The sequence below is a fragment of the Dermacentor andersoni genome, chromosome 11, assembly GCF_023375885.2.
Source record: "Dermacentor andersoni chromosome 11, qqDerAnde1_hic_scaffold, whole genome shotgun sequence".
NCBI classification, from domain to species: domain Eukaryota; kingdom Metazoa; phylum Arthropoda; class Arachnida; order Ixodida; family Ixodidae; genus Dermacentor; species Dermacentor andersoni.
In genome coordinates, this window is record NC_092824.1 from 46,606,345 (window position 1) to 46,626,770 (window position 20,426).

The window sequence follows — 20,426 nt, forward strand, 5'->3', positions numbered from 1 at the left end:
GATAACCCGCGAATTCCATTTGGCTCGTTTCGAAATTTGAAGTTGGCCGTGTTGAAAATTTCGAGGTCGCCACGGGCAGAATTCAGAGGCCCAACCCGAAAATTTCGAATCAGTCCTCGCCGAAATTTTCGATCGCCAACCTTCAAATTTTAGGTAGACAGCCGCAAATTTCAAATTGACCTTGCCGGCCAACCCTTCAGTAGTACCACCCTTCACAATTAGCTTCAACATACATTTTATAAGAAACCCTATGTATTTCTTAGGGCATTACCCTTTCATTGTTTCTTGTGTGTTAGATTGTTCCTTATTGCTTAAAAGCTACCATTCATCTCCATTTACTCTATCATAAGTATAAGGTCTTAGCATGGAACGTATTTTTGTGCACATATAAGACGTTATACTTTCTGCGTGATAGAATCTCAGTAAAGACTGATTACGCAATACAGGTTCTTTTTGTACATATCGCTGCCATTTAGGTGCCGGATATGTTCAACTGGTAACGAACCCGAACGTGTGAGGGTTAGAATGACTACAAAAGATTGTAGTTAAAGGGACCTTCAGCTATATGGTGCGATTACATTGTTACAGACCAAATCGCAATGACCTCTAGTGGAATCTGTGTGGTATTTTCTGCAAGCATTGGCAAGTATTGCACTGATCGCCTACTTTTCCGGGTCCGTTGTGGCTGCCTGGCAGCTGCCGGATCGGTAGTCAGCTTGGCAGATATGCTTGCGAATATATATATATATATATATATATATATATATATATAGAATTGGTACATCTAAGCCGAAAACTTTTATTGGCGAACTTGCCTACAAAAAACTCTGTATGCTTAACATATACGCGCACCACTGTTCTGCGTAACTAAAAAAGAAACTCATCTAAATCTCAAAGAAATAATGTTAGCTCACATTGCCGTACAGGGTGCGCGCGCCTGGTACCGGTATGATGAATTTACCCAGTTCTTGATTTAGCCATTTAGTATGGGTCACTAGGTGAGCCCATGATCTTGGCACATCCTCCAGAATGCTCATGTGCTCCTATATTTTTTGCATAAATTTTCCCATCTAAGGCCGGCCCCCAGGTATATCTGAAACTCACGGATCGTTGACTGCAAAAGTCAGAAACGTCTCAGATTTTAAATGCACAAGCATTTCTATGATTCTGAACGAGGAAGTCTCTCCCGGTGTCCATCATGTAGGTGTCCATCATGTAGGTATCGCTTTCAATATGGGGTCCGCAGCAGCAAGCAAATTGACCTTCGTGCTGCCTTTCGGGTCAGTGCGAATTAAGAGAAGAGAACACAACGCACGCGAAAGTATCAGCACTCAGGCATCTCTGTCCCCAAAGAAGTTCGCTTTTAAGGTAGCGCCCGCGCGGCCGCTCCATATGCTACTGCCGCCGGATTGTGGTTGATCATGGTTATAATGGTTCGGATCGAGAGGAGGCGTCGTAGCCCACCACGTGCACGTACGAGGTATACCAAACTTAACACGCTAATATAAAGTTAAGTGTTTGACGGAAGCCCGTCCGGTCGGGAGGTTTCGGCTCCCGTGTCGGAGCCGAAACGTCTTCTATTCTTTAAAATTTTACTTTGGTTGGCGTAGTGCCCCTGGTTTTTGTCTATCTTTTAACCACGCTTATATAAGATAACGCACTGCAACACGCATTTATCAGTGCTCTGCTCTACGAAGCAGTCACATCATCCAACGCACCATGGTGTAAAACGAGTGAACATTGCTAGTTCTCCCCTCTTCTTCGTCGTCTCACATTGGTCTCAATGAAAGTTCCAGGGTCGCAGCCGTGATTCTCCATTTCACAATTCTTTATCGACGTTTCTAGCAATTAAAGCAAACACACCAGCATACGACTACAAAAAAACGGGCGATAAGTTGCAAATGCTTACGACTAAATTATATAACTCCCGAAGAAGCTTCTCGTGTAATCTTGGTTTACAATATTTTCATTGATCTGGCCATTTGGTATATTTCACTGCAGGTGTGAAATATATTAGTCAATTCTCCAGAATGGCTATGTCCAACTTTGCCACAATAGCGTCCGAATGCGTAAAGGTTGCTTTATACGCGTCGTACTTATCCATGCACATGGCTGCTATCACAAAAATTCTCTCCCCACGTATCATGCAATGCTGCGTATGCTTCCCACCGCGCGTGCGCCTTATTTGGAGCTAGCATTTTAGCATAGTTTCTGAACGGCGTCATGCAAAAGCATAAAAAATGCATGAATATATATTGATGACGCTTGCGGTGAATATACAGAAGAGATATTTCTGCAGACGTAAATCAATGAGCGGTATGAATGATAGTACAAGCGTCGCCGCCTATTTGTGACATTTACAGCACTTTCCAAAGGAGAATATTCGTACTATAAAAACACGTGGAAGCCCTGTCCAGTTGTGAACTTTCGCAGACAGTTTTCCTGATTTTTTTTTTTTTTGGAGCAGGACAAACACACCTACGCTTGGTATGGCTTTATGTTGAATAGTAGGCATCGCTTAAAAACGAGTACAGGTAGCGGCTGACGTCTATGCGCCTATGTGCATGACCTTTCCTATTTTAAACACGACTCACTATGCAGCCGATAGTTTGACCTTCTGAATATGTGTCCTTTCCAGGGCCCACATCCTTCTGGAGAATGCGATGTATTTTACGTGCAAAGAAAATTTCTGTGGTAAGTATAGTAAAAGTACCTAATGACCGAAAGTAAAAAAACTACAAAATGAAACATTAACATGTCGCTATTGGGTGAAAATCAAGACAAATCTTATAAATCTGCTTCAGAAGCTGCCACATTATGGAAAATAATAAACATCGGGTAAAAAACGCCTATAATTGCTGTGTGCTCACTAGTAGTATTTACACAAAACTAAAGCTTGCGTTTCGAATATGGTATCTAAAAAAGCACTGGAAAATAGGTCACCACTGTAGGTTTATTGGTAATATGTGCTGGGAGTCGAAGAAACCGACTAACAACCTCAGCTTCGAAAGTAAGTTAAAGAAATGAAAATGCTGGTGTTCCCTGATCGGTCTTACTGTGGGACCTAAGCTCTCAACAATGCTGCCGCATGTACACCATAATAATATTCCCACTTCTGAAACATTTCGTACACCAGAATGATAATTCGAACACAGCTGCTAGTGGTGTCTTCTCCACTTCTGGTTTAAGAAAGCTATCTCTCTCCTGTGGTGCACAACTCGAGGAATTCAACCAGAGCTTGTCATGTGTGCGCAAACTACTATTGTTTTGCCAGCAGCGCGGCACTGACTTCAAGAGACCGCATCAATGTATTGTCCAGCGATGCAAAAATGGTTCACTCTCAAAATGGTGTAGTTGGGTTCTTAAATGCCTTCAGATCTTAAGCTAAACGAATTGATATATCGGCATTTCCATCAGTTATGTCCTTCTAAATCAAGCCTGTTGTACGTTACACTTTGCGAAACGTTGGTACACTGTCACCTGCAATAACCAGGCAGAACAAAGACAACGTTATTCACAAATTCACTATAACAGAAGAAACCGTAAAAACAAAGCAGCCTCAACATTTTAGCTATACTCCATGCTCTAAACTGTAAAGGTACACTGTCATTGGGGTGTGGTTATTGCCAGGACTCATGTGGAATCGCCGGTTGTTCTATCAGTCGAAAGCTCAGAATGGCAGCGTTGTCGAGCTACACCTGTCTATATAGCTATGCTGCTCGCTATGCCAGACAAATTTGAGAAATTCGTTTGTCTTATTATTTGTCCTTTTTCTAACAACATTTATATGCAGTCTCAATATCTGATACCTATACGCTAGTCGAGGAGGCCTCTTCGAAGCGTTCCTCGGGTGAGAAAATATCGAATTTGTTTATTCAAGAAAAAGACTTTGAGCGAAGTACGGCCCGTCGCTTCGACTCGAGTGAGTCTAGAAGTGCCAAGTGCCGGCGGGTTTAAGAATACGAGGGTCAGCATAACCTTTTTTGATTCCCTGTGGCCGAACGTTAGATGCAAAAGGTAACATAAGATCCTTAGTACGGATTCTTTAGCTTTCATGTCGGATTTGATGCTTTTTACATTAGTCACGTTTTCTCCTTTAGGAGCCTCCTGGGAGTTTGATTTTGCTCAAATCGAAATATGATTCAGTACTTACTCCGGTCCCGCTAAGCATACGTGTGTTCCAATGGCGATCAGAACATTCCGAGATACGACAAGACTCGTTAGCTTTCAATACGGTCGTTAGTTGTGAATCTCAAGCGGGAGCAATCCCGAGGCCATTCTTATCATATTATAATCCGAACCTAGGGTGTCAGCCAACCATTTGGCAACAACAAAAGGTAGAGGGGCTTGAGGTGGCTTTGCAGTTTTCATTTCACTGTGTATCACATAAAAATGAAGGAAATTGTCCCTTAGTTGGGTGAAATGCTTAAGACATGACATTGGTTCATCCTCCCTTTGGATAGTGACAATGAAGTGTTGGATAGGATTAAGTTTGCAAAAGAAGCTATTTGTTTCAGCAGCAATGACAGCCGCCCATTAGAGAGCCTGATTAGGGTTGGCTGTAGAATTCAGGCACATTGCAACTATAACCCAATATTTTATGCCGAAAGCGGGCTACAAAGTGACAGAAGTGGGAGAAGTGAGGATAAAACAGAAAAGCACAGGTAGAAGAAAAGCTAAAGTGGGGCAGTTCGAGAGTGCCCTCTACATGAAGTGGAAGTCAAGCGCAGAGCTGTTTCCACCGAGGCACCTTCAAGTTTCAATTACCGGGCATTGTCTCAACACACAGGATCCCTTTAATCAGGACATGGCTCAACCGCTCGCCACACTTACACGACATTAGAATTGCCTCACTTTGGCGGGGTGCCTGATATAGCCTACACGATTTCTTTCTGATGATCTACAAAACAATAACGAAATTACCGTCCCTTCCGTTTCGTGAAAATGGTTGAACAGCGAAGCTGTGTTAGTTACACCGAGTGTTAAACATGCAAGTCAAATTTCACAAGCAGTATCTATTATGATTTTTTTTTCTTCCACCATTCTTTTACCTCATTTTCGCCTTTGCGAAAATGAGGAGAGCATGCCTTAGGAGTGCTTTTTTAATGGTTGTCCCAGCGTTCTTTTCCCCTTTTTTTGCGCTTGAGGCTTCTGTGGTGGCGCTGAATCACATGGCGCAGTTCGAGCTCGGCCCTGCGACGACGAGCCCGTTCACGAGCCAACTGTGACACTTGCGCTAGGCAGCTTCTTCCTCAGTCGCACGCAATACTCGTGGTGTTCCCATAGTTGTAGCTTGAATGGAATGTGTGGAACAACTAATTCAAAGCTCTGTATAATGGGTGCAAGACCCGCCACTGGAGATGTGGGCACCGGAATCTTTCTGATGATTCGTTGAATTGGCTTGATGACTAACGTGGCTGCCGGCACTTCTTGCTAGCACAAGAAGTGCCAACATCCACGCGCAGCTAGTATTGCATCTCAATCGCTGGGCACTGTTTGTTGGCCGCGAACCGCCAGCATAACATCTGCTTCTTTTGTGGCAGGCTGGAATCAATCGCCGATATATTCGACGCTGATCTTACTCAATGGCCGAAAATACACCGTGTGAGAACCATATAAGATTCGCGTATAAGATAGCATTCTCGCAGAGGGAAAGGCGTCACTGCAGTCCCTTTCCCCCTGTTGAGTTCTTCTTTTCCTCACCCGCTAGGTTACTAAGGTATTCTCCATTAACTTTTATCCCCAATTCTTCCCAATCCAGGTCTCTGAATACCTCCTGTAAACATGCTGTGAATAGCATTGGAGAGATAGTAGCTCCCTGCCTGACGCTTTTCTTTATTGGGATTTTGTTGCTTTCTTTATGGAGGACTACGGTGGCTGTGGAGCCGCTATATATATCTTTCAGTATTTTTACTTACGACTCTTCTACACCCTGATTCCGTAATGCCTCCATGACTGCTGAGGTTTCGACAGAATCAAACGCTTTCTCGTAATCAATGAATGCTATATATAAGGGCTGGTTATATTCCGCACATTTCACTATCACCTGATTGATAGTGGGAATATGGTCTATTGTTGAGTAGCCTTTACGGAATCCTGCCTAGTACTTTCGTTGACAGAAGTGTAAGGTGTTCCTGATTCTATTTGCGATTACCTTAGTAAATACTTTGTAGGCAACGGACAGTAAGCTGGCCGGTATGTAATTTTTCAAGTCTTTGACGTCCCCTTTCTTATGGATTCTTCCAAGATTCCAGTATGCTCGAGGTCATGAGGCATTGCGTATACAGGGTCGCCAGTTTCCCTAGAACAATCTGCCCACCATCCTTCAACAAATCTGCTGTTACCTGATCCTCCCCAGCTGCCTTCCCCTTTTGTATATCTCCCAAGGCTTTCTTTACTTCTTCCGGCGTTACCTGTGGGATTTCGAATTCCTCTAGACTATTTTCTCTTCCATTATCGTCTTGGGTGCCACTGGTACAGTACAAATCTCTATAGAACCGCTCAGCCACTTGAACTATCTCATCCATATCAGTAATGATATTGCCGGCTTTGTCTCTTAACGCATACATCTGATTCTTGCCAATTCCTAGTTTTTTCTTCACTGCTTTTAGGCTTTCTCCGTTCCTGAGAGCATGTTCAATTCTATCCATATTATGTCAGCTGTCTTACGCTTGTTGGTTAAGTTCGAAAGTTCTGCCAGTTCTATTCTAGCTGTAGGGTTAGAGGCTTTCATACATTGGCGTTTCTTGATCAGATCTTTCGTCTCCGGCGATAGTTTATTGGTATCCTGCCTAACGGAGTTACCGCCGACTTGCATTGCACACTCCTTAATGATGCCCACAAGATTGTCGTTCATTGCTTCAACACTAAGTTTCTCTTCCTGAGTTAGAGCCGAATGCCTGTTCTGTAGCTTGATCTTGAATTCTACTATTTTCCCTCTTACCGCTAACTCATTGATAGGCTTCTTATGTACCAGTTTCTTCCGTTCCCTCCTCAGGTCTAGGCTAATTTTTTTCTCGAGTTACATCAAAGATCACCTTTGTCTTCGTGTCATCGCTGTCTTAAGCTCTTACGGGGTGAATTTGCATTAACGGTTGCCTGTGTTAGTCCTCAAACAGAAAAATTACATGCCCTTAACGTCGTAACCTGAGCGCGGCATACACACATAACAATTGATATTTTAACATAGAAGAACCACCGATTTGCCAGGCGCATCTCCAGCATATATAGGACGAAAAAAAGAGGTTGCGGTCAGTCAGGCGCATCCCAAGCGCTTCACAATTTCGATTACACTCTTCATTTGGTTTGGTGTTATATGGGTGCTTTCCCCAGGCGTCGTGTTGCGGGTTATTGGTCGAGTATCTGGCGTTTTATTTGCGCTCTGTTGTGTTTGGTATTTCCCACTTACAATCTGGTTGATCTTATTAATGAGTTCCTTGTCTCATTTTCGTCTCCCGGCCAGCGGTCTTTCTATGGACGGCTTCCCTTCCCACTAATGTTACTCCTATACCGGCTTTTTTGCGCAATCACACTCCCGGTGCTCCTGTTGGCCTGGTGCCAACCAATGGAGAATTTATCCGCCTGTAGAAGCTAATAGCAATTCAGCAAGAGCTGCAGAAACCTAATCTTCACTTCCGGGGCATAACCGATGTTCGCCAATTTGGCAGAGAGACATGCTATGTTGCTCGCGGGAGCAGACCTGTGTCTCCGACCTTCTAAAGTGTGCAATGCTTGCGAATCACCCGGCGAGAGCTTTTATTTCTGCTCATCTAACTTACTTAATTAAGGGGCAATTTCGGGGAGTAAACATCTACCGTTATTTACAACTTTCTTAGAGTCAGAGAGTCCCCGCAGAGCTGGTTATGGTGACGTTTGCAAGCACAACTAGGCGGCTAGAGATAAAGGCATGGTCTTTATTATAAAGGGTTGAAGCCTTTCTTCCCGACCAGTGTAATGAGTTCACTGCTGGCGATATGGTCATAGCATTAAGGAATGTAGATGAGATCTTTGTTGTCGCATTTGCGGAGAAGTACGCGATGCAGAGGCACGTCCCTCTCAGAGCGAGTGATATTTTTTGTGCGATGGTTCCCCGCCTGCTGGCTCTTCGAAATGTCCTGCGAGAGACCATGCCTTTCAAATTCTGCAAGTTATAGAACAGAAGCAATGCTCGTGTCCTGAGGCTCGGACTTTTGTATTAGAGAAGTAATGTACGTACGCTGAGGCTGCTGCACGTTAGTCCAAAGCTTTGGAGTTATGGATGCATCTTTTGGTGGTCTTGTAACATCTGCTGTAGAGAAAGCTATGTCAAAAGCTCTTGACACTCTTTCTTTCGAACCTCTCAGAGACCATTGAGCAGCATTTTTACTGCTCAGGTGGTACAACTATTGGAGGTTGCTACGCGACCTAGTGTGGGTTCAGAGAGTGCAGCTTTTCATGAATATATAGACAAATGCGTTCGTTTCTCTTTGTAATTATTTTTTTCATTCAACATAATTGCAGTTAGAAGAAACCCAAGAATTAAATTTCTACAAACAGTTATCTTATGTTCTTGGAAGTGCTTTGGGTCCACCACAGAAAAGAATATACTCGTATATTCTCTTTAAAATCATACAGCAGCAGTTCAACATTCACTAAAAAATTCAGGGGCCTACTTGATAACCAATACTACGCCATGTCTGATTCCACTATTTTAAAATTGAACACCACGAAGCAAACTATTTTCGAATGCACTTATTGGCACTCACTGTCGGTATCGCGCATCGCATTTAAGATACGGGCCACGCATCAAGATCATCAGTTTCATAACAGTTCGACGTTCATGTATAAGGCGATAAAACCGATTAAGCTTGTACTGATGGGAACGTCATAAGCACACCTGGCACCGTCACCTGCAATAATTTGCTTTCCTCATCAGTTAACCTTGCGTCGCCTTCAGCTGCAATTCGTATTGCCGCCGGGCTGTTCTACTTACCGTAATATTGCCAAGGCGTGCGCAGTAAGGAAATGTAACCCCTTTGTCTTGCCTCCCCACCCTCATACCACAATAAAAAAGACGATGCCGACAATTGCAGCGGGATACTTTGACGTCGACATCTTGAAAGACAACAAAATTTGGCTTCGTGATGACCTTAACAAAGTCTTTGGACTGTGACTCATCACTGACGTCATGATCCCCACATCGACAGGAAGCAGCCTCACCGACCACGTCTACGTACGAGGTCCACCAAACGTGACACTCTTCACTTTCGTCCCGTACTACAGCGGGCATCCGCCGGTGCCCATCTTCCAGGAATCAGCGGCAGCACGCAAACGCTCCATCATCCAATTTCAAGGTCAACTACAGACCCATGAAGAATAAAATGAAGAGCCAAACCGCCAACCGCCAACCAGCCAACATCAGCCTGGTTACGCCCTGCAGTGGGCGTAACCAGGCTGATGATGATGATATACCGAAAAAACTCCAATAAATTTACGACGGCCGTAGAAAGACATTGCAAGGGGCAGTGCACTGAAGAGGAGAGAAAAAAAAGCAAGCCGTGGCATAAGGAGAGTGACTTTTAAAGCGAAGCTATCATGGGCACACTTCCCAGATTTTCATGACTGTAGCTTTGAGGGGCTGCTGGGTTCGGATGCTGCCTGGTAGAGCAGCCTGTATTTAAAAAAAAAAAAGATCCTAGTAGGATGGTAGGATGGTAAGATGGTAAGATTGAGCCTCGGTCCCGCAGCACAACTGGCCGGTACCTTTACCTTTCGACAGCAACCACGCGTACATTTCTGTTGCGCAAGTAGGCTTTTCGAGATGAGCGCCACGTCAGTCGTATTACGTAGCACGAGCGCCGAACTTGTTCGCGTGGAAATTTAGGGTACGCAAACGACGTATCATTGAAGCACGCTAATTTTTAGCAATTAATAACCACTTTATAAAACTTTTGCTTCACATATATTCGAGGATGTGCGTTGGATCTGCTTTAATTTATATTGGTTTGGATTACTGGTAATACTGAAATATATTTACTGTTTCGCACGTTGGTAAGTGACCAAGTGGAAAACTGACATTAAAGCCAGAGAAGTGCTAGAGAATGCACAATTTGTGGAAACAGTCCATTCTGGGACCGTAAAACAGTCTAGAGGCTGCTAAAAATTATCGTCGCACTGGGGAACTGACACAATACATGCAACGCAAATAGAGGAAATATGTCGACTTATTCCTAGGTTCTCAATCCCATTGTCAAATTTATCCTACCATCATGTGCATTTTTTACGAAGTATACTACAACGCGATTCCTATGTGGAATAGTGGAATACGCGAATATCAGCGCTTGAAAAAGCCAACCAAATTAGTGACTGATATCGATGTACCAGAAAGGCTCGGCCTTTCTTTATTGACGTAGAAGCGTCCCGATACATGCTGATGCGAATTCCGAGGGACCAGAACAAAATTCGACCATACTATATCTTGTCACGTAGGCAATACAATTCACAGAAAAAATACATGCTAACTGACAAGGAATATAGTATACTGTATACAGTATACTGTTTAGGATGGTGGAACGCACGTGTTTGTTTTTTGACTAGGTTGCTTACTAGGTTTGTTTTTACTAGGTTTTGCTAGACGTACGCTAAAGGCACGTCTGAAGTCTCCCGCTTCAACTCCTTTTGCCTGTGCGTGAGACGGATGCGGCCCAGCTTTAAATGCGTAAGCATTTATATGCTTACCCGATGAGTAAAACCGTCCAACCGTCCATCCGTACATCCGTGGCGTAAGGCGATCGCTTAGAAGAGAAGGCCCACAGCAACGAGGGAATTCCCCTTCATACTGCCTCTCTTTACAACGCGAGATATATGGCGATAACACAGAGCACACGAAGCTGTCACGCACTCGCCGAACTGAGTCCTCATCGCAGATCGCTACTAGATTAGGGCCCGCGGGTCTCTATACCACGGGAGCTGCACAGCGAGAAAAATAGAGCACACGAGGGTATCAGCAGTTGGCGCAGTCTGTCGCCATCACATATTGCTTTCGAGATACAGCCCTCACGGCTGTGCCTGATACAGCTGCCACCGGAGTTCAATTGCTGACGGTCCATAATGGTTGGACGAGGATGCACAAGGATGCCCAGTGGTTGCACCGCATTAGCAAAGTGCTCACTGAAGTGCTCGGCTAGATGCACACCGGAAAGTTTGTTCCCGTTAATGGTTATTTCCGTGAATGTATTCTGACCCGTTTTGCGGTTCAGTGCCTGATTGATGGCTTTCCAAACTGGCTTTGGGCGCCGTCGACAGATGTCAGAAAACATGTGGTTATAGTAGGAGGCCCTTGCCTTTTTCAACGCGGCAGTTAGTTTGTTTCTGTAAGTTTTAAAGGGCTCAAATTCCTTAATACCGCGTGTGCGCAAAAACTTATAAAAAGGCGACCTTTTTTCTTGATCATTTTGATATGCTCGCGCCCTACCCAAGGTTTTCTTCTTTTTCTGTTAGCTTTGGTGCTTACGTAAGGAAAAGATGTGTTGTAATGACTAGTGAATATAGATAAATATTCACGATAGCTCTCATTTGGGTCTAGCTTATCGTAAACAGAAGACCAATCTTCCCTCAGCATACTCATGCGGAATGAAGTCATATTTCTGCTAGACATACATCTATGTTTAACGAAGTCCTGGCAAGTTATTTCATTTTCAGTAGTTTTAGGAAAAGCAATAAAGACAGGACAGTGGCCACTTACGCCGGCGCATACCGTGCCAGCTGCGCTTACATCAGTGTCTATGCTGACGATAAACAAGTCTAGTATGGACTGGCAAGTTGTCGTTACGTGTGTTGACGTAGTAATGACGTTATTGTAGCCACAAGCGTAAAGTTTGTTAAGGAATTCCCGGGAGGTCAAATTATCCTTGAGAAGGTTTATGTTAAAGTCGCCACCTATTAGAGTGTTATACTGGTGAATTGTTGAGTATTCTAACATCTGCTCAATAAATTCCAGGAATACACTCATATCACCAGACGGTGGGCGGTAAAACGCCACGTACGTGTTCATATTGCTCTTTATGCAAAGCACTTCATAGTCGGCAGTAATGCACGTAAATTCCCGGATTATGTCGTAGAGCCTGTGTTTTTTTACGTGCATTGCCACTCCGCCACCACGGCGACCACTTCGATTCATAAAATAATGATTGTATTCAATCATATTTAACATGTCGCTTCCTTCGTGATACCACGTTTCAGTCAACATTATCACATCGAACATGAAGTTGAATTCATAAAGAATGTGCTTAACTCATCGAGCTTGGTGGCGGCGGAACGTACATTGAGGTGAATGGCAGTGAAAATGCCCTGCGACTGCGCCGGAAGTTTAAGTTCACATGGCAGACAAAACTCTTGATTCAGCATCGCGTGTACAAGAAAACGCAACACAGATTATAAGCATAAGTACCCTACGCAATCTTGACGAGGTCAGAATCTGTTTCGATGCGCACCACCTGACTGGACTGTGTCTTGCGCGCGAAAATCTTCCCATTCTTAGTCCACACAAACTGCCACTGATTCTCCCGTTTTTTTGCAATTGCCTGTGCAAGCAGCCGCTTCAGTGTCGGACAGAAATGCTCATTCACGAAGATTTGGGCTTCGCTGGAGATTCCTACGTCACGATTCCGAATGCGGCTCTTGCGGGCTTTCTCGACGACGTGGTCCCGTTTCTGCTTGCTTTTGAAGTGAACAATAACGTTCGTTTTGCCATGCTCAAGAGTCGGTACTCGGTGGCAAACTTCTATATCATCAGCAGAAATGGGTTCGCCAACGACACCACCAATCTGGCCTACAAGATCAATGATGTTTTCATTCTTCTTCTCAACGAGCCCTTCTATTTCCACATTCGACCTGCGAGAGTACTGCTCACGCTGAACAACTCGCTTCTGCAGCTCTACAATGATTGACTCATTTTCACTGCATTTAGCCTTCAGCCTGTCATTTTCCTTCCTTAAGCTTTCTCTCTCGGTGCGCCCTTCAATTAACTGTTGCTTCATTGTTTCAAATTGCTTTTCCATGAATTCAAGTCCTTCTTTCATTTGTTTCATATCGGAACGTAGTTCGCGCAGGTCAGAGCGCGCATCCCGTTCCTTCTGTGACATCACCAAGTGCAGAAAGTGCAAAATGTGCAAAAAGAAATACAATAAGCAAAATGACACAGCAAGTTGGCAGCGGTGACAAATAATAAAACAAATAATAAAACGCGTCTGTAACAGACAGAGAAACAGCACCAACCTGTAGTAGAACAACCACTCTGATTAGTCCTGCGCATACTGGCTGTCACCGCTGCGAAATGCTACGATGAATGTCGAGCGCTTCCTTTTCTATTCTTGCTGATGCACTGTGGGTAGCTTCCGGGTGATGCCGATGCGTTGCCTTTCGTAAACCCTCAGTGAAGGGCGCCTTGCACCTAGCGGTTCGTCGCGGCAAGTCTCCGGGGTTAATGGCGCAGTGGGTAGCTGCAGGGCTGCTTCCGATGCTGCGCCGCTTTCAAGCTTCCAGTGAAGGACACCGTCGTGCTAGCAGCTCCTTGCGGTGAGTCCCAGGTTACCTGTAGTAGAACAACCACTCTGATTAGTCCTGCGCCTACTGGCTGTCACCGCTGCCAAAATCGTAATACGTAACCGACGTCCCTGTAGCTTGTCTGTACCAGCTCGTCGTAGCCTTATCAATTTTACCTTTGTAGCTGAGGTTAACTTTCCTTTTACACCATCCGACTGGAATTTGCTTCTTTGTAGTCACTTGCTCTATGATATTATTCAACACAGCCCTGCTGTCTGGACTGAGGTTTTTTGATTAATTGAATTTAGAATTTATCGTGTCCCGCGGCAGCGTTACTAAAGATAATTTTTTCTGCTTTCTTCCGGTAAATGTTTCTATGCTAAATTTTGACCTCTCAAGCGTTTCTGTTGTTGGTGAATCCCTTTGGGTCTGAAATGTGCTTTTTTTGTTTGCCGAAAATATCCATAATTACGCATTTGAATGGCCGCAACGCATCGCGTCCCTTGAGGATGTTACCGTCTTAATCCGTTATAACCGTTCGCGTTTATTGAGTTCGAGCTACGAGTGCTCTTAGATGAGCGTCCGCCAACACCACGTCGAGATGCTGGGAGGGGATCGGCGCGCTTATGGTGGTGAGGATTTCCCTAACAGCTGGGGTTTTATTTAAGCAGCCTGTCTGAGAGATGAAGAACGCCGCCCTGAGATCTGAACACTCAGAACTCGGGCACGAATGCCTAGGCGATGATGTGGTCATCCACCTCGAGCGAAATATTGACATTACTGGTATAGCATATTTCATGTATTCGGATGATATCCGGCACATCTGGTGCGCAGCTAAATCCACTGTTTCTAGTGAACTCCGCCCCGACCACCGAAGCCTCCTGCAGATCCTGGTCTTTATGTGTTAATGAACCCTTCGTCGCCCACATAGTGATACAGTCCTAATTAATTAAATTATGGGTTTTATGTGCCAAAACCACTTTCTGATTATGAGACACGCCGTAGTGGAGGACTCCGGAAATTTCAACCACCTTAACGTGCACGTAAATCTAAGTGCACGGGTTTTTCTCTTTTCGTCCCCATCGAAATGCAGCAACCGTGGCCGGGATTCAATCCCACGACCTCGTGCTGAGCAGCCCAACACCATAGCCACTGAGCAACCACGGTGGGTATATTCCACCTAGAGGGTATAACCCAGGTGTGGAATCTTTAGGGCACAGGCGAGCCTGTGCATGCGTATGTTGTAGAGTAGCGGGGAGATTATGGCGCCCTGTGGTGTACCATTAATTAGCCTTTGAAGTTGATCTCATCCTGTCTGCTCTAGCCCTAAGGTAGACGTTGTACCAGAAAGGAAGGGCTTAATGTGGTTAAAAGTCTGCTCGCCACGTCTAACTGCGTTGTGCTCTGAAATGACTGCCTTGGGAGATCGTCTCAAAAGCACTTCAATGCCTAGGGCAAGTATTAAATTTTCCCTTCCTATGGGCCCACATTCGAGGACCTCCTCTCTAAGTAGGTGAAAAGCGTCCCGATACAAGTGTCCGGTGCGAAATCCTGTCATGGTGAAATGGACAGGCTTTCTTTCTCTATGTAATTTTGGAGCCGTGTTTCAATCACCAGCTCGCAGAGCTTGCCCATATGCAATGTTACTGATAGGTGTCTTAAGGCTCTTAGGTCTGGTGGCTTGCCCGATTTTTGGAATAGTAATAACCGCGGCTTCTTTCGACTCAGGACGGAATTTGCCCTTCTCCCTGCACTGTTCCTTAAGGAACCGAGTCAGGTGTTCTAAGACATCATCGCTGATACTCCGAACAATGTAGTTGGTGATCTTATCTGACACCGTGACGGATCTTATCTGACCCCGAAGCCTCGGCTGCTACGCGCACCTCGGCCTTCGTTAGTTGTACGTCTAGTTCAGGGTTGTCGGTATCCTCACATTCCATGTTGTACGGTGGTGTGATGTCAATTCCCATATATCGTACGATTAAAGCCTGGAGTTATTCCTGGTCCGTACACGGGAATTCAATGGCTATTGACTGTAATAGTTCAATGCGAACTTGAACTTGTCCAGCGCCAGCATACTCCTCTGAACCACACACGTCTGAGCGGTGCCCAGTGTCTTTACGAAAACAACAGGACTGAATCCAACCAATGGCAGCAAACCGCGCTGCTTAACCGTTTTCGTACTCCGAAAGGACAGCTGTGCCCCAGTGCCGGTTTCGGTTGAAGCGCTGCGTCTTCCATCTTTTCAGGAAGCTCCGCCTACTTTCCTACTAGTGCAGCAGATGTTCGTACATCACCGCGGTTCGCGCCGTGAGCGCGATACTCTAGAATTTTCCTTATGCGTCTCTCGAATGAACGTCACGCAGCCGTTTACTCACCAATGATCTGCTTTAGAAAGGTCGCCCTTCCGAAAGGTCGCCTTCTGCGTGGCAGCGACCTTTGGGACGCACCCACGCATGAGTATGACTGGAAATCGTGGACACTGAATGAGCAGGAGGGCAAGCAAGTTCGTAAACAAGTACAGGGTGAATGAAAGTGTAAATATACATACAGAAGTCATCAGGAGTGAGGTGACGGAAACAAAGACAGTCAATTGGATAGGAATAATGCAAAACAAAAAACGACCATGGAGATTTACAAGATTGAGAAGACACAAATAAGGGAAAATTTGCAAAATATTACGAAGAGAAATTCCTTGCTATTTGCGGCTCGAAATCAGTGCCTAAGCACAAGAAGATACCGACGAAAATATTTGCAACTAGATTAGGCATGGTAATGATGCAGAAAAAAAATCTGGAAACCACTCAGCAAATCCTAATTAGATGCGAATGGTATCACCCACTGAGACCCGTAGGTAACATACACCTTCTAGCAGCGCTTCCATTTATAGTTAACGGAAGTATGATCCGGTCTGTTGTCGATATAGGCAAGATACATTTAGAGTATTTGTCGGGAGAAAGGCATTGAAGAGCTTGATTGGACCGGTTCTGCTACAGACTTAGGTAGTGGTACAAGTTAGATAGAGAAGTTTTGAGGAAGAAAAAGAAGATTGAATAGATGCGTAACAAGAATGATAGAATGAAATACCTGTACCGCATACCCAGGGGAGTAACTCAAGTAGGCGAGGTGAATATTTCTAACCAGCCCGTTTCGATAGGGAGGACCATACATCATCATCATCGTCATCAGTAGTCCGTAAGTACATCACCCGCGATAGTGCGCAGCTTCGGTGAAGCGATGGACGTGCTTATAGCGAAGTGATCGCTTACTAAATTTTCGTCTAGGTTCGTCCACGTGGCGTTTTTAATGTTGTAAATGAAAGTTAAGTGTAGGAATTTAACTTTGCTGACGCTCTTTCCTAATCTTGTGGTTGCCGTTAGCAGGATCGCCTGTTGAATGCCCAGCTTCTCTTGACGCAGTCCCTGACACATCCCCATGAGGTATTGGGAGCATTGAAATCACCCACTACTGTAATCTGATCGTTGGCGCGCTCACAGTTATCCTTCGGAGAAACACTGGGCGAAATCGCCTCGTTTGATTTTTTCGGGCTATATATGTTCGGGGTCTTAGCATGCGCTTTCCCATTCTTTAGGGGGGGGGGGGGGGGGTGATGCTAATGATATGATGATTGATTTCTGGTTGTGGAAACGATAGGTCGCAGTGAGAGACATGGCTGCCAGTGTCATAACGGTAGGATACTTTCAATTATAGAGTGGGTTTTACCCTAGCAGTTTACAAGGTCGTTTCGAGACTTCCTGCAAGCGTAATACATCAGCTGGAATTAGTACCCAATGAATATATTTCACTAGTGTTGCCACTCGGGAGTGAAACGTGCAGAATCTGGACTGCCAGATTTCGAGTTTTTAAATTGTAGTGTTAACTTAGTTTGCGCCATTTAGGCCACTGCCGTGGTCCGTTGTGCCGTATTCATCCGTTAGGCGGCGGTAGACCATTTGTCGCCAACCAATCGCGACAGCGTTGTGATTACGCTCATGAATAGCGCTCCTTATATTCGCGAGCGTCTCGATCACATATTCTGTCTGTTGCTGCAGCTCAGCGACCAAGCATTGCATTTGAATCTGCAACTGCTGCTGCTGGATCTGAGGTTGTTATTGAAGCCGGTGTATAATGCATTGCTTCATGCCACTGTGCTCGTCCACCTTTCTTGAGCGGGCAGTTGCTGCAGCGCGGCTTTAGGGCCGAGATCACATTGAGCCGTCTCTAAGCGTTAGGTCTAGGTTTAAGGTCAAGATTAGGTTTTTGGACTCAGGAATGCTTCTCTCAGCTGTCTATTTTCTTTTGCAAACTGCCCGTGTTCATTAACAATTATTTCGTATTCTGCATTAGCTGTTACCAGAGCAGGGGACGCGACAGTGCCAGTCTACAATGAGTATTAAAACGCCAGTACTATGAGCAATAAAATAAATTGCGAAAGAATGATGCAATATACTGAATATGTGAGATGCTAAAATTGGCTGGAACACTACAGCCTCACCAGACACCTTGAAACACAATGCTCTAGAGGCACGTGCTACAAAACATAACCTTTACAGCGGCATCCTCTTTAAAGAGGATGCGCTACGAATTTGTTCGGCTTATAACGTCTAGCACAGCATCATTCAAGGAAGCCATGACTACGATTGTTTTAAAAAGTCGTTCTTATCCAAGAAACAGCCGCATGAAGAGGGACACAATAATGGTATGCAAAAGGAAAATGATTCTTCCTGCCTCTTTCGGCTTCCTTACACTCCAGCATGACTTGGGGGACGGTCAGCCTGTCATCACATCTACCCCAAGTGGGAGGCTCGTTACCAGTCAAGAGAAAGTTATGAGTGCCAAATGTGGATCCTATTCTCGGTTTAGTGAATAGGACATTTGTTCTTCGTGCTTTCGCAGTTGGGGGCCAGAAACCCTACTTTGGCTCAATAACGTGAAGCTTATTACTCGTTTCAGCATTCCAGAAGCGTCGCCAGTGCCATCGCAGTTTCTTTCGTAGGAAAGACTTCAGTCTATGGCAGGGACAGCAGCTGTAGGAGTAATAGCTAGCGCCGTGAGTGATGCGGCCATTTTGCCAGCTAGTAGATTACTTTCGATGCCTCTATGGCCAGGTATTCAGCATATTACTACATGTCTATGTGATAAATGAATGTCGCATAAGAGTGAGTGAAGCTCAATAAAAACAGGATTTCTATGCTTCCGTAAAGACATTAACGCTTTTACAAGACTTAACGAGTCTGTGAAAATGTTTGCTCTGTCTAGCTTCAATTTCTTTATAAGTTTTACCGCGGGTAGTACTGCATATGCTTCTGCAGTTAATATACTTCTTAGGGTGTTCAATATGGCAGATTTAGAAAAAGAGGGAGCAACAGCAGCTAAAGGTACGCCAGCATGTGATTTTGGCGCATCTGTGTAGAATTCGGAGCAGGACTACTTCGACTGATGTTCATGGAAATGCATAGCGATTTAGATCTAGATTTAGATTTACATTAGCGATTTAGAGGAGCGCGCTTTGTGACCTGCACAAAGGATACATCACATTTTATCACCTGCCACTTCCAGGGCGGTAATAGCTTAGCTGGAGGCATTAGGCGATGCTGGAAAATTGGGTATATAGATTTTTTCTTTAAAGTCTCTCACACGCGTCTATTACGAAAAAGTTTTGCACAGTTCATTTCGTTATTGTTTGTGGAACACAGATGTTCCTGATTAGAGTGCACATTGAGAAAACAGATGAAGTTGTATATTCTCTGCAAATGGAGTGACCACGCATCTTGCTACACGTAAAGGCTTTCAAAAAGGCTTGTTCTAAATGCGCCAGTGGCCAGACGGATACCCAGATAGAGGACGGGATCTAGCATCTTTAGCGCGCTCGGGGCGGCAGAATGATATACGACGGCACCATAGTCCAATCATGAGCGAATTAGGCTCCTGCAAAGATTCAATAAACACTTTCTGTCGCTACCCCATGTTGTGTGGGATAGGATTTCAATCATGTTCATTGTTTTTAGACATTTTGCTTTAAGATATTTTATGTGTGTTCTTTGTTCACAGGTATTTGTCGGCCATATATGTTGACAGGGGGATCAGTAGCAAGTCCTTTTTTCGTGAGGAAAAAAATGCAAGAACGTTTGTTGGAGTTCATTTTGAACCAGTTTTGTCTGCCAACTTAGAAACTTTGTTGAAGTACACTTGTACTTGTCTCTCGCATACTGTTGGGTTGCAGGTTTGAAACACACTTTTATGTCGTATACTTTTACCGAATAAAAATAGATTATAGTAACGATGTATGAGGTGTGTTCATTTTAACGGCAAAGAGCGTGCAACTCAGTACGCCTCCCAGGGGTACCCCCGTCACCTGTATGAATGCACGTGGCAGTGCATTGCCTATGTTCACCCGGAATGTACGGTTGTGTGGGTAGCTTTCTATGACGTTGAATATAGTGCTGCAGATACCCAGCGTTCATAGTTCGTTCAGGATTCCGTAACGCCAAATTACAACGTACGCCTTTTCCGTATCGAGAAACACAGATATGAAGCATTGGTTACGCACAAAAGCGTCGCGTATGTTTGCGTCGATGCGCACGAGATCATCAGTCGTAGACCGTCCTACTCTAAAGCAACATTGATATCGATCAAAAATTTTGTTTGATTCAAGGAAATGTAAGAGTCCACGGTTCATCATTTTCTTCAAGAAATTTGCATATACAAGTTGTGAGGGCAATTGGGCTGTTACTTGTTACTAATGTGGGGTCTTTGCCTTGTTTCAGAATCACATCGACAAGGGCTTCTTTTTGTGTAGTAGGGAGGTACCCCGGAGCGCATATAGCGTACCATATAGCGTGTCAGAACAGGGAACGCGCTGAAAGTTTTCGCTAAGAGCGCCAGCTTGGTATTCCAAGAGGTTC